The 12092-nt window shown below is 33.7% G+C and overlaps 1 long non-coding RNA gene across 1 annotated transcript in view; it reads right to left on the bottom strand.

Moving 5' to 3' along the window:
- Positions 1–4251: 4251 nt before the first annotated feature.
- LOC102162681 (uncharacterized) overlaps positions 4252–12092 on the bottom strand; it is an 87245-nt gene continuing 79404 nt past the window's right edge. Inside the window, exon 4 of the long non-coding RNA XR_014813730.1 lies at positions 4252–6560. This is a non-coding gene — a long non-coding RNA (uncharacterized LOC102162681). The remainder of the gene's footprint in view (positions 6561–12092) is intronic.

Below are 12092 nucleotides of genomic sequence, written 5' to 3'. Positions count from 1 at the left end.
TGAAATTTGGTGGTTGTTTACTATTTAACAACTCAGTTTCTAGCAATTCAGTTTATGATTTATTTTAAATAAAAATTTGTATTTTAAATTAGGAAAAAAAGTTGCCATCATTATTTTGTTGAGTCCTTCAAGACTCAACATATGGTTAGGCTTCCCATATGTTCATGTTTCCTTTTGAGTGCCTTGGTAGTAATAACTTTTTTCATACTGTTACTGTATATTTTTATAAGTACAGCCTTATATATTTAATCTTTAATCATGTTTGTTATTGTATTTAATATTTATATAAAACTCTGTAGTAAAACCTGGTTCAAAAATATAAGAAAGGTTATTTACATGTATTTTTGTGTGTCTGAATTTTTTTCCTTTGCTTTTAATTTTATATTTTTTAGACTGATGAGAAAAGCATGTTTAAATAATTTGAGGAAATATTTATATAGATATGGAGCAGTTGAAAGTCCAGATGAATAAGCATGAATGATTTTAAACCTCTCTATTAATAAAAATGCAAATTTAATTAAACAATGCTATTTAGGAAAGTTTTGGGTTGCTTTAGAAAGAAATGTATCAATTTAATTAAAATACTGAATACATTTATTTATTACTTATATACGTGTGTAGAAGAGTATACATTTTTTGAAAGTAATATGTCAATTTGTATTAAGAGCCAGATACATTTTTGTCTTTTTTTTTTTTTTTTTTTTTTTGCCTTTTCTAGGGCCACACCCACTGCGCATGGAGACTCCCAGGCTAGGGATCCAATCAGAGCTGTAGCTACCAGCCTACACCAGAGCCACAGCAACATGGGATCCGAGCCGCGTCTGTGACCTATACCACAGCTCATGGCAACGCCGGATCCCCAACCCACTGAGCAAGGGCAGGGACTGAACCTGCAACCTCATGGCCACCAGTCAGATTCTCTAACCACTGAGCCACGAGGGGAACTCCAAGAACCAGATACATTTTTATACCTTTATCAGATGTATTGGTATTTCAGGACTAATGTACATTTCATATCAGATTTATTTGCTAAGAAGCATTTCCCTCATAGGCTGTTTGCCATCACTGGTTACTATGTCATCCCATAGCACATTTGGTTGCCTTGACTGCATTTCATATGAGTGCTAGATCCCTTGCCTGGCTTCTAAGATGCCCACCATGATGAAAGCCACAGCATAGTGAATGCATAGTTCCTATGCAACAAGGCCCAGGATGAGCTGGTCCTAATCACTTCTGGAACCAAATGATACAGTACATCAGAAAGCATGAAGCCTGGATTCCCTGGCTTCTTTCAGAAGGAATATTTGATATACCCTAGAAATATGGGAAAGTTAACAGTTCATAAAACAAACAGTCATTAAGAGATAGGAGAAAATAAGAAAAATTCCTCTTTCTTCCTCCCTTGATGACTATTTCAAGGCCTAATGTGTGGTTCCGTATGTCCTACTCAGAATGTACCATGTAATCAAGATACTAGCTGTACTTTCAGATGAAGTAATATATTACCCTGTATTTAGTTATGTTTTTTCTCAGTGTAACCTTCAATTTCCCTCATTTGTTGTGGAGGTGGGAGGGGGATGTGGGAGGGAAGATTACACCTTCAAGTAAAGCAGTAGCACTTAAGTTATGTAGCAGGTATTTTTTTCCCCCTAAAGAACCAAAACTTAGACATAATGCTGAAATACTTCCTATTAGTATAAAAATTGTTCATGAATAAAAGATGTTCTTATAACATAATTTGTAAAACAATTAAAAAACAGAAGTGTATTACATGCTCAACGGCAGGAAACATTTTCGTTATTTTTCTTTATGTATTGGGAATTTTCTCATCAATAAAATGATTATACATACATTTTGAAATATTGTAATGAGGAAATTCTGTAATGTTAAGTGAAACAATCAAGACAGATAATTATTTGCATAGCATGGTTTTAAAATTAAATAAGTTTAAAATGTCAACAAAGTTTGGTGGAAAAATAAAAATATTAGGTTATTTTCATATGTGAAAAAACTTTTCTCCCTCTTTTTATATTTTTCTTCTAGTAATCAACACAAAGTAAATATTATTTTTAATATGTTCAGAAGTAGTTCTCTAATTGTAAAAACCCAAATCCAAACTTGTATTTGGTGAGCTATGTTCTATGAGGAATAACCATGTGGTAAAACACTCTGAAATCATCCTCAGAAAGTTTTAGATAAAAATTCTAAACATTACATAAAAATGCAAAGTAATACAGAGTTCTAGAGGCATAAAAACGGCTTTGTTCTATAAACTGGAACAAGTCTTCAAGGCTCAGAAACCAGGCATCTTTACCATGATTTAGAATAGGAACCAATTTATAAAATGCAACAAACTATAAAGTCATAAACATTAATCTTCAGAATGAAAGCTGAGAATACACCAAAGTAAGATTAAATATGTAACAGAATAAAGTATAAAGGCTTAGAAATATAAAGTTTAAAAGATAAAGTTTGAAGCTGCTTATACATTACTGTATGTAATTTTTCACAAAGACTATCATTCCTTAAGTTTTAACATTAAATAAAAATGTAACATATCCTTTATAACATAAATTTCATAATCATTAAATATAGAAATATGTCTCCTCAAAAAGGATTCTACAGTAAGGATCTCTGATATATTCTTTTCCTTAATTATGTCATATATATTATTCTCAGTTTTCTATACACTGCATAAGTTATATAATTACTATATAATTATTATATAGAATTATATAATAATGGTAAGTAGAAAGACTGTATCTAAGATTATAAGTAGAGATCAAAAAGGAGGAAATGTTGACATGATTATCACTTTCAACTCCAAAATATGAAGACTATTATGCCACAATTTTCTCTTAGATACTTAATATTCTTTTTTATTTCACCATGCCCATATTTTTACTGCTATATTTCTCAGTAGATGATAAATATTGTCATGATTGGTCCACTCAGCTGTTATTGAAAAGATTACATAAGATCAAAAATGCTCACACTGAGGTTTACTGGAATTTATCTTTTGTTTTGTAATGGCAGTTGTTACTTCTAAGATTTTTTTAGGTTTTGTACAGCTGAGCATCTTTATTGCCTATCCATTCAATAAGCAGATCCATTTTTCTTTCCTTAACTTGTAAAATGGTCACTTAGTATAACGACTGCTATTCAGAACACTGATGGTCCCATCTAAAAATACAGCAATCAGTCAACAATGAAATAAAATTTGCAGGATACCAAACATCACCTGTGCTTCCTCTCTTCTTTTCTTCCTCTCCCCACCCACCCCATCTTTGCTTCTCTCATAGGCACAGTGTTTAAAATGACAAAGTACTCACTTTTTTTTCATATTGAGGCACTTGTTAAAGAGCAAAATTTGAGAAAAAAATAGCACTGCTATCTACTAACCTTCCAAGGATTCTGCTTTAGTCCTATGGCTAGGCCTAAAGCAGAAATTAAGAAATCTGTATCTTTTGCTTCTGGAAAGAGTGATGGTATTATGGGAGGATTTTTTTAATTGAAATGAAAAAGGACAAAATAGAAATGAGTCATCTTAATTGTACTTACTTGTCTTATATTGAAGGTTTTGAAAACTTGACCTAACAGGCCTGTGCACTAAAACTTGATATAAGATAATTATTTTATTACCATTTTAACTTGTAAAAGCCTTGATATTTCAAAACACATCCACATCCATATCCCAATGAATTATATTATGGCCATCAATAAACAATAAATTTATTTGGTTTTCTTTATGATCTGAGCTAAAGTAACTAGATATCTCAAACATAACTTCAATTAAAGTTTCTTTGTGACTTTCTTGTTTGCTTCCCTAAACTACACTTTCCTTTAGTGAAGAAACTACAGTTTATTTATGTTTGTATTGGAATCATTGTCCCATTCTATGTAAGTAGCCAGTAGATCATTACTGGAAAAATGAGTGAATTCACCTCTTGAAAGACTGAGAAAATGGGTCAAAAATTAGGTAAGCCTGAGAATAGGAAATTTACATGTGCAAATGATGGGAGATTACCTATGAAAATTAGAAAAAATGAATAATTGTAAGTAGAAAGACTGTATCTGAGACTATAAGTAGAGATCAAAAGGGAGGCTAAGTCATGGGGTTCTTGCTCATCTCCCCAAAGCAAATGGGACAACTCTTATTTTAACTGAATTAAGTATTAAGACATATGTTTCATTTTAGAAAGGACATTTTCAACAAAAAAGTGAGAAAACCATTGACTGAAATTTCATTGCTTTTTTTTTTTTTGGCTTTTTTTTTTTTTTGTCTTTTTTGTCTTTTCTAGGGCTGCACCCCGGCATATGGAGGTTTCTAGGCTAGGGGTTGAATCTGAGCTCTAGCCGCTAACCTACGCCAGAGCCACAGCAATGTGGGATCCGAGCCACCTCTGTGACATACACCACAGCTCATGGCAATGCCAGATCCGTAACCCACTGAGCGAGGCCAGGGATTAAATCCACAACCTCACGGTTCCTAGTCGGATTTGTTAACCACTGAGCCACAACGGGAACTCCAGAAGTTTCATTTCTAACATTCAAACTACAGCTGATTTTTTAAAATGTTTCTTATGAAATGTGTGCCTTTTATATCAATTGCCGTAGAACAGACCTATATGTGTTCTGAGAAGTACAAAGCTTTGATTTCTATAGGTTAGATTAATATTCCAAACTCACATTCTTAATATTCCAAAGTTACATTCTTAACTTGCAGTGAAACAGCCTCTTCCTACCTCTACTCAGAAAACTTCATTTATTATTTCACACCCTGCCTCAGAGAGATAGAAGACCAATACCTTCCCTTTTGACTCCACCACTCCGACAGTGGCTCCTTAGTGAGGTTTGGTAACTTACTAAAGATCATACCAAGAGTCAAAATTACAGTAGGAATTCCTGGTCACACATCTTTTGTTTTCTCTGTCAGCCTGAATTGTCACTCACCAGCAAAGCATGAGTGCTACAAACTCCATCTGCTGCTTAAATTTACTTTTTAGCGGCAGGAAGCAATACGCTAAATTCATGGTAGCATCCTTAAAGAAACTGAAAGCATGTAGGAGAAAGCAGAATTCAGCAACTAAAAAGCAAATCAACTAAATTAAACATGCTAGACAAAATACCAATATATCTACTCATGCTGCATTTGTTGAGAGGTCTCCAGGATCCCTTACAAGTGGTAATTAACTAGAAGAATATTTGATCAGCATCTATCAAGAGAGGTTAATCTCTTCAGTTATAATTTAATGGAGGATTATATAAGCACCTTTTTTTTTTTCAGGTTAGAAACAGCTACATTTGTATAGTGGGGTTTATTCTACATCAGATGGTGCACTGATAGATGTTTGGAATGAGTTTCAGTTAGTCTACTATCCTACATTTTATCTTACTGTAGTAAGAAATAAGTTTATTCTTTAGTACTTTACAATTAACATCAGATATAATAAATAACAGAACATGACTACAGGGGGCGGGGAAAAGTCAAATGCCTAACAACCACAGAGTCTACCTTTTTAGACTGTATGTTGAATCCAGAGGAGTCAGTTATTAAACATCAACTTTCAAAGGCTTATTCACATGTATCAAATTGAATATGATATCTGGTGCTGAGGAAGGACCTTGTCAACTAGTTGTACTTGTGGGATTGCTGGCTTGGCAAAATAATATGAAGTCTATTAGAAAGGAAATAAACTGGTATCTGTGATTGTTGATGGCAGCACGGAAACATCTGTCCTTTTTGACCATTCTTTTTTCAGAATATTTATGTCACTTCAGAGAGGATTTTTTTAAAAATAATTCTACTAATTACATTACTATCACTGCATCACTGATAATAATAAAAGAGTTAAGGTGAATATAGTTAAGATATTAAGGTCAATGAGTCACCAATGACTACATCTTGCCAAGACATTGAGCACTTTCTCCTCTCTTCTTATTCAAATTATCAACTGCATATCAGTAACTGACTACTCATTCTTTCTTTGAACACTGTCTTCTGGTTCTCTCTTCTTAATCACTATTTCATGTGTTCCTTCACTGTCCCTTTCTCCACTATCACAAATGCAAATATTAGAGGGTCCTTTGCTTTGATGACTTTCAGAGGACCAGGTTTGGACTGCCTCCTAAGTTCCAAAATGGTAATAGCCAAGAGTCATTTTATACTACAGAGAGGTCTAACAAACATAACCTTTCATCTATTGTTTCTTTCCTTCCCTCCCCTGCACTTCATCCTCAGTGTGTCTAAAATGTATCCTGAATCGGATCTCTTACTCTCTTAAATGTTACAGCCCTGTTCATATCATCAGCTTTCCCCTGAACTACTTATTGCAAAAGCTTCTACTAAACTCCCTGACTCCACTCTAGCCCTCATACAATTCAACTTCCACTAAGCCATACAAACCAGATGTCACTGTTTGAATTAAAAACCAAAAAAGCAAAAAAGTGGTTCTGTTGTAATATGAATAAAATTGAAGTTATATCTCATATTTTATAAGGTCCTCCATTAAGCAGTCTTCAACTCCTTAAGGTCAGTTCAGCTTGCCTTCTTTTTGTCTCTGAAAAATGACCAAGTACATTTTTTGTGTTATAGCCTTGCATTTTATATACCTACTTCCTGAAAATCTCCAACACTTCTTGCTCAGGTCTTTGCACAGCTGTTCTCATCTCATGATTCTGGTCTCAACATAAACATCAAGAAATCCTTCACTGATAATCCTGCTAAAGCAGACCACAAGCATTCTCTTTCACATGACCCTATTTCACGTACTTCAGATCACTGACCATTAATTTTCATTTCTATGCTTTTGGATGTTTACTCCTATTAGATGACATGCTTCACCACTGTATCCCTAAGTTCTGGAAGAGTACTCATAAATATGTGTTGGCTGAATGAATATAAAAAGGTAAAAATGAATTTTAAAAATTATATTTCAAGACCAGTCCCACAGTTATCAATTGACCCAGCAGGGTTTAATCCTGCATTGCTCATTATACTAGACTAAGCAAAAAATTCTTAAGCATCTGCTCCACAATTTATTCTGCTCTCAAGCTAGCAGTTGACCAATAAAAAACAGGTGGAGGTGACACTTTTAGAAGTCCCAAGGCAGATTCATTCCATTGCACTAACCCCAGGAGGTATAAATCAGCCCAAGGACATCTCTGAACAGGTCAGTTTCAAAATTTCTGCTTTAAGGAGTCAAGTTCTGAAAGAAAAACTGCAGTCACTCAGTATCCTGGTATAAGAGTATAATCTAGATTGGCCTGATTATTTTGATTAAAGCACTTTGACTCCTAGACCCAAAACAGGTTTTATCAGGAAGACAAATGGAATGCTAAGTTAAAGACCCTGCCTTATTTCAAATTTCATAGAACCTTTGGATAAGAAAGATGATTCTGTTATTTATTTGGAGGCTGATATTTACTTTTGCTTGCTAAGCATTGCTTAATGAAAAATTCCATGATGATTCTGAAGAATGTAAAAGATTTAAGAGATAAAAAGATTTGGTAGTTAAAACCTTGGTCCAAGCCACTTAAGTAATGTTGAGCAAATAATTTCACTTGGAGCTCTTACACTATTAAATATCACCATGTTTTAAATCCATTTTGTTCCTCCCTGAAGAGTAATGCATTGCCTCCTGAAGAATCCCAATTCTACCTTTAAACAGCTCTAACCCACAGAATGCACTCTAGACAATCTTAAGATAATATGAGAATTTACACTATAAACTACCTAAGTTTTCTTCCACTATAAACATCTATAAGGGATCTCCTCTAGTATTCTACTCCTTATATTAAGAAAGCATACTTTCATTCAATGTTAAAAGGATTACTGCCAAGGAAAATAATGAATTTAAAACATAAGTGTAAGCCCAAAATATCTAGGAAAAAAAATCTCATCTTTGCTATTTCATATTATGAGATTTTCAGAAGTACTGATTTATTTTTTTATTTTTTTTGCCTTATAAAAGTAATACATACTTATGGCAAAAGGTGAAGCAATACAAAGATTCCTGAAAATCTTCTTTGCAGTCAGGCAGGAAATCAACTATTTTATTTTTTATTGAAATATAGTTGATGTACAATATTATGTTAATTTCAGGTGTACTACATAATGATTTGACATTTTCATATGTTAGTATAAGCCTAATAACCATCTGTCCCTGTACAAATTATTACAATATTATTGACCATATTCCTATGCTGTATGTTATATCTCATGGCTTATTTATTGTATAAATGGAGGATTATACCTCTCAATTCCCTATTCCTATTTTGCCCACACCTTCACCTTCCTCCTCTCTGGCAACTGTCTACTTGTTCTCTGTATCTCTGAGTCTGTTCTTTTGTTTTGTTTTGTTTTGTTGGTTTTGTTTTCTTAGATTCTACATATAAGTGAGAACATACAATATTTGTCTTGCACTTTCTGATATATTTCACTAAGCATTTTACCATTTGGGTGCATCCATGATTTTGTAAATGACAAGATATTATTTTTTATGACTGAATAATAGGTTATTATGTACATACACATGTTTGTGTGTATAAAGGTATAGAGGTTTGTATACATACACACACACTTTATCCATTCATTTATCACTGAACATTTAGGTTGCTTCTATATCTTGGCTATCGTAAATAATACTGCAATAAACATTGGGGTGTTTATGTCTTTTCAAATTAGTGTTTTTATTTCATTCAGATAAAAACCCAGGGGTGAAAATTCTGGATAATATGATAGCTCCATACTATTTTCCATTATGACTGCACCAACTTACAATCTTGCCAACAATGTACAAGGGTCGCCTTTTCTCCACATCCTTGTCAACACTTGATATTTATTGTATTTTTTGTTGTTGTCATCATTGTTGTTTTGATTATAGCCATATTGATGGATGTAAGGTGGTATCTCAATATGGTTTTGATTCATATTTCCCAGATGAGTGATGTGGAGCAACTTTGCATGTGCCTCTTGGTCATCTGTATAAGTATAGTTTGAGGTCACAGAACATGATACCTCCAGCTTTGTTCTTTTTCAGGATTGTTTGGGCTATTCATGGTCTTTTGTGATTCTATGCAAATGTTAGGATTACTTGTTCTAGTTCTGTGAAAAATGCTTTGGTATTTTGATAGGGATTATTTTAATAATAATTTTCTCAATCCATGAACACAATATATCTTTCCATTTGTTTATGTCATCTTTAGTTTCTTGCATTAATGTCTATAGTTTTCAGAGTATAAGTCTTTTATATCCTTGGTTAGATTTATTCCTAGGTACTTTAACCTTTTTTCTGAAATTGTAAATGGGATTTAAAAAAATCTTTTTTTAGAATTCCCATCGTGGCACAGTGGAAATGAATCCGACTGGGAACTATGAGGTTGTGGGTTCGATCCCTGGCATTGCTCACTGGGTTATGGATCCGGAGTTGCCATGAGCTGTGGTGTAGGTCGTGGACGTGGCTCGGATCCTGTGTTGCTGTGGCTGTGGTGTAGGCCAGCAGCTACAGCTCGGATTAGACCCCTAGCCTGGGAATCTCCATATGCCGTGGGTATGGCCCTAAAAAGACAAAAGACAAAAAAAAATTTTTTTCTGAGAGTTCATTATTAGTGTATAGAAACACAACATGTTTCTGTATATTAATTTTATATTGTGCAATTTTATTGAATTTGACAGTTCTGATAGTTTTTTTGAGGGGACTTCAGGATTTTCTATATATTACATTATGTCATCTGTAGACTAGGACAGTTTTACTTCTTCTGTTCCAATTCATACTACTCTTATTTCTTTATCTTCTCTGATTACTGGATAGAACTTCCAATACTATGTTGAATAAAAGTAGCAAAGGTGGTCATCCTTGTCTGTTCCTGATCTTAGAGAAATGCTTTCAACTTTTTATCATTAGGTATGATATTGCTTATGAATTTGCCATATATTGTCTTTATTATGTTCCAATATGTTTCCTTTAGACCCACTTTGTTGAGAGTTTTTATCATCAATGAATGTTGAATTTTCTCAAAAGCTTTATTTGCATCTATTGAGGTGATTATATGCTTTTTATTCATTAATTTGTTAAAGTGGTTACACAGTGATTAATTTGCAGATATTGAACCATCCTTGCGTCTTTGAGATAAATTCCACTAGATCATGGTGTGTATGATCCTTTTAAGAAACTGCTGAACTAGGTTTACTAATATTTTGTTGAGAATTTTTACATCTATATTCATCAGTGATAAAAGCCTACAACTTTTTTTTTTTTTTTTTTTTTTTTTTGGTGTCTTTGGTTTTGGTATCAGGGTGACACTAGCCTTGTGGAATCAGTTTGGATGTGTTACTTCTGTGACTTATTAGAATAGTTTGTTAAAGATAGGTGTTAACTTTTCTCTAAATGTTTGGTAGAATTCACATGTGAAACCTTCTGTTTCCGGACCTTTGTTTATTGAAAGTTATTTCATTACTGGTTCAATCTCATTTCATTCATCATTGGTCTCGATGTTTTTCTATTTCTTTCTGGTTCAGTCATAGGAGATTATATGTTTCTAGGAATTTGTCCATTTCTTCTATGTTGTCCATTCTATTTGCATATAATTGTGTATAGTTATCTCTTATTTCTTATGCTTGTGTATTTCTGTGGTGTCCACTGTAAGTTCACCTGTTTTCTGATTTTATTTTTTAGAATCTCATTCCTTTTTTCTTGATGAGACTAGATAAAGCTTTATCAATTTTATTTATATTTTTTAAAAGAACAAACTCTTTAAAAAAAAACATTTTTGAAGAACAAGTTTCACTGATCTTTTCTGTTTTTTTTTTTTTTTTTTGTTTCAAATTCTTCTTTGGTCATTATTATTTATTTCCTTCTACTGACTTGGGATTTCATTTGTTCTTTTTCTAGTTCCTATAGGTCTAACGTTAAATTGTTTATTTGAGATTTTTTGTTTCCTGAGTTAAGCTTCTATATACTTAACTGTGTAAACTTCCCTCTTAGAACTGCTTTTATTATTTCCAATATACATATATTTTTTAATCAGTGTGTTTCCATTTTCATTTGATTTTAGGACTTTTTGATTTCCTCAACAACTCACTGATTATTTATTAGTATATTGTTTAGCCTCTACATGTTTTGGGGATTTTTGAGGTTTTTTTTTTTTTTTATAATTGATTTCTAGTGTCATAGTGCCATAGTTGGAAAAGATGCATGCTATGATTTCAATTTTCTTAAATTTACTGAGACTTGTTTTGTGACCTAGCTTGTAAATCTTGGAGAATGTTTCATGTGTACTTGAAAAGAATGTGCCTGTCTCCTTATTTTGCCTAATTCTCTTTGTTTATTGCTATATATTAAGTTGGTGGGTTATATTTCCTGATCTTAGAGAAATGGCTCATGAAGAGAACATCTTATGGGGCCCAGCAGCCTGTCCCCGTATATATTCTAGGGATGCTATTTGGGTTTTGTGCACCCATCTGTTGTAGTGGGGCTTACTACTGTGAGCATGTTCGTTGGTTGCAAGGCTCTGCCTTGTGTGACTGCTCTGAGTCCATTATGGATGGTGCCAGTTCCTGGCACTAACAGACTAGAGGGAGGATTCTCAAATGAAATTTGCCTGTATCAGAATTACTGCAGTAGAACAAGTACCCCAACATTGTTACCACCAAAATCTTTGTGCCCAGTGGGAGTTCTAGTTGACTTCTGCCTTTATAGAATGCTTTCTAAGATCAAGTTGGTCTGGCCCAGGCTTCTTTCAAACTAATGCCTTCACAATGGAATTCAGATCATGTGAGATTCTGTGCATGTCCTTAAAAGCAGTATATTTCCTACAGCTGTCCAGCTGTTCTGAATATAAGCCCCAATGGTTTTCAAAGCCAGGTATTCTGGAAGCTTGTCTTCTTGATGCAGGACATTCATGTCAGGGAGCCCAATACAGGGTCTGTACTGCTCATGCCTTTAGGAGGATCTGTGCTTGTAATACTCCTCCCATTTGTGGGTTATTAACCCAGGGGTATGTGTCCAAACTATACTGCATGTCCACCCATCCTACTTGTTATGTTGTAGTTCTTTGTTTATATCTTCAGTTGTGAAAAATCTTTTCTGCAA

The sequence above is a fragment of the Sus scrofa genome, chromosome 8 (assembly GCF_054392235.1).
Source record: "Sus scrofa isolate SSC_HxYL_T2T_F1_AM1 chromosome 8, Sscrofa_HxYL_maternal_Yorkshire_Landrace_v2.0, whole genome shotgun sequence".
Taxonomy (NCBI): Eukaryota; Metazoa; Chordata; class Mammalia; order Artiodactyla; family Suidae; genus Sus; species Sus scrofa.
The sequence above is the reverse complement of the archived record's forward strand: the minus strand, read 5'-3'. Positions and strand labels throughout refer to the sequence as shown.